Genomic DNA, 3,351 nt, shown 5'->3' with positions numbered 1-3,351 from the left:
TGTAGACCAGGCTGGTCTCGAACTCACAGAGATCCGCCTGCCTCTGCCTCCCGAGTGCTGGGATTAAAGGCGTGCGCCACCATCGCCCGGCCCGTAGTGATGTATTTTTGTATTGCCCGTGCTACAGAGACTGGCAGGCCCCTGAGGGTTAGTGGCTACCCAGAATGGCCTTTCTGGGCTAATTCCAGGTTAGTGAAACCATATATATCAAAAGCAAACAAGGGGGACACAAAAATACACCCACACATAAATAAATGGGATGAATTTAGAACAAAACCAAAGAACTCCGAAAATTGATCACGTGTGCGCATACACACGTGTGCTCACCTTTGTGCCCACGTGCACAGCCGTATGCATACACTAAATAAATAAAATGTAATTTGTAACTAAAGTGAAGGGAGAAGAAAATGTGATCTCGTTATCTCATTTCCTTGTCGAAAGAAGGGTATGATGGCCAGGTGTGATGGCGTTCGCCTTTAGTCCCAGAATTTGGGAGGCAGAGGCAGGCAGATGAGTCCACAGCCAGCCTGGTCTACAGAGTTACAGGACAACCAGAGATACACAGAGAAACCCTGTCTGGGAGGCATGGGTGGGTAGTGGTTACTGATCTCTCTCCTCTCTCCTCTCTTCTCTCTCCCCTCTCTCCTCTCCCCTCTCCCCTCTCCCCCCCCCCCTCTTTCTGACATTCTCTCAACAGGGTCTCACTATGTTGTGCTAACTGGCCTGTAACTCGCCATGTAGACCAGGCTGGCCTCAAATTCACAGATTTGCCTGCTCTGCTTCCCAGGTACTGAGATCAATGCATCTGCTACCTTGTTTGGAAACTTTTTTTATTATTTAATTATGGGGGCAGGGTGGTAGGCTTTCTTTTGGACCATCAACCAGCTCCAAAATACATGACAAGGAGACTTATTAGTTACAATTGCTTGGCCTTAACGTACACTTATCCCCCTTGCTCTTATAATTTAATTTAACCTGTTTCTCTTCATCTACATTTTGCCTCGGGGAGGGGATTTTTACTTTTCTCTCATTCTATATGTCCTACTGTGTCTGCTGACTGCCTAGCTGGCCCTGGGTGACCCCCTTTCTTTCACCCTTGTTCTCTCTCCTCTCCTTCTCTTTTCCTACTTATTCTCTCTGCCTTTCCCTCTACTGCCTAGCTATTGGCCATCTACCTATTTATTAGACCAATCAGGTGCCTTACGCAGGCAAAATAAATTAGCAAGCTATCTTAACATAATTAAACAAATGTAGTGTAAATACCTTCACATAGTTCAAGTCATATTCTGTAACGGAAATGTAACACACCTTCACATAGGTGAAGTCATATTCTACAACAGGCAGGGCATGTGTGGAGGATGGAGGACAACTTTTGGGAAACAGTTCTCTCTTCCCAGGTTTCTGTGTGTCCCAGGAAGCAAATTCAGATCCTCAGGTTTATGAAGCAAATGTTTGACCCTGTGAAATATCTTTATATATATATATGTGTATATATATATACATATATATATATTTATTATGTATACAATATTCTGTCTGTGTGTATGCCTGAAGGCCAGAAGAGGGCACCAGACCCCATTACAGATGGTTGTGAACCACCATGTGGTTGCTGGAAATTGAACACAGGACCTTTGAAAGAACAGGCAATGCTCTTAACCACTGAGCCATCTCTCCAGCCCCCTGTGAACTATCTTAACCAAGACAAACTTTTTGTTGTTTTGTTCTTTTTTTAGAGATTGTGTTTCTCTGTGTAGCCCTATCTGGCCTTGAACTCACAAGTACTGGGATTAAAGGCATTCACTGCCACCCGGCTCAAAGGAAGTTTAGTTTTGTTTTTTTTTTAATATTTATTTATTATGTATACAATATTCTGTCTGTGTGTATATCTGCAGGCCAGAAGGGGGCACCAGACTTCATTACAGATGGTTGTGAGCCACCATGTGGTTGCTGGGAATTGAACTCAGGACCTTTGAAAGAACAGGCAATGCTCTTAACCACTGAGCCATCTCTCCAGCCCCGGTTTTTTGTTTTTTTATAGAGACAGAGTTTCTCTGTGTAACAGCCCTGGCTGACCTGGAACTAGCTCTTATAGACCAGGCTGGCCTCGAACTCACAGAGATCTGCCACCTGCTTCTGCCTCTCTAATGCTGAGATTAAAGGCGTGCACCACCACTATCCCACTAAGGCAAGCTTTTTAAACAACTTTTTATTATATTTGTATGTGTGGTATGTGCCACAGAACTGTGGAGATTCATAGGATGATTTGCAGGGATCTACCGTCTCTTCTACCTTGTAGTGCCCAGGGCTCCAGCTCAAGTTAGGACTGGCAGCAGGTGCTGTTAGGTTTGGCAGATGGCTGAACATCCCGCTGTGCCATATCCAGCATGGCTCCAGGGAACAGATCTGACTGGGGCAGAGAGGGAATGAAAAAAAAAGATAGACATAGAAAGCTGTGAGTGGATGGTGTAGGCTCTTAGCTAGAGAAACCGCAGCACTCTGGAGATGAACAGAGAATTTGAGTTAAGTACAGGTGACAAGGGGCAGGGTCTTTGCTGTACAGCTGGATCAGGGAGACAAGCTTAGCTAATCTCATAGAAGCAGTATCTGGAGGGAGCTGTGTTGGACATTTTCTGCAGACTGGGTCCCCTGAGGAAGACTGCTTTGCCTCTGGACCTTGCTCCAGGGTGAAGGCTCTGCCATTGTTCCATGGATTCGAGGCTCTGCAGTTCTTGATGTCCATTTTCTGTACTCCTGTATGGATGTGACCCTGAGCACAAGCATGATTTTTTGTCTATCTTTTTTTTAAAGGTTTATTTATTTATTATATATACAGTATTCTCTGTGTGTGCCTGCAGGCCAGAAGAGGGCACCAGATCTCATTATGAATGGTTGTGAACCACCATGTGGTGGCCGGGATTTGAACTCAGGACCTCCAGAAGAGCAGCCAGTGTTCTTAACCTCCAAGCCATCTATCCAGCCCCCCCCTTTTTTTGTCTATCTTAATAGTGTTGTTCATTATGTTTTTAGGAAGGGAATATGATTTCTGTGTAAAGTTGCTATGTAGGGAGACTGGAGAGACAACTCTGCAGTTAAGAGCACTGGCTACTCTTCTAGAGGATCCAGGTTCAATTCCCAGCATCCACATGGCAGTTCAAAACTGTCTGTAACTCTAGTTCCAGGGGATCCAACACCTTCACATAGACATGCATGCACACAAAACACCATAAAAAGAATTGTTTTGTTTGTTTGTTTGTTTGTTTTTTTCGAGACAGGGTTTCTCTGTGGCTTTGGAGCCTGTCCTGGAACTAGCTCTGTAGACCAGGCTGGTCTCAAACTCACAGAGATCCGCCT

The 3,351-nt window shown here is 44.9% G+C and overlaps 1 protein-coding gene across 1 annotated transcript in view; it reads right to left on the bottom strand.

Moving 5' to 3' along the window:
• Positions 1–3,351, bottom strand: part of LOC101979671 (tubulin alpha chain) — a 33,505-nt gene that overhangs the window by 4,868 nt on the left and 25,286 nt on the right. The window lies entirely within an intron of this gene.

Source organism: Microtus ochrogaster, chromosome 15, assembly GCF_000317375.1.
Source record: "Microtus ochrogaster isolate Prairie Vole_2 chromosome 15, MicOch1.0, whole genome shotgun sequence".
In the NCBI taxonomy this organism is placed as follows: domain Eukaryota; kingdom Metazoa; phylum Chordata; class Mammalia; order Rodentia; family Cricetidae; genus Microtus; species Microtus ochrogaster.
The sequence above is the reverse complement of the archived record's forward strand: the minus strand, read 5'-3'. Positions and strand labels throughout refer to the sequence as shown.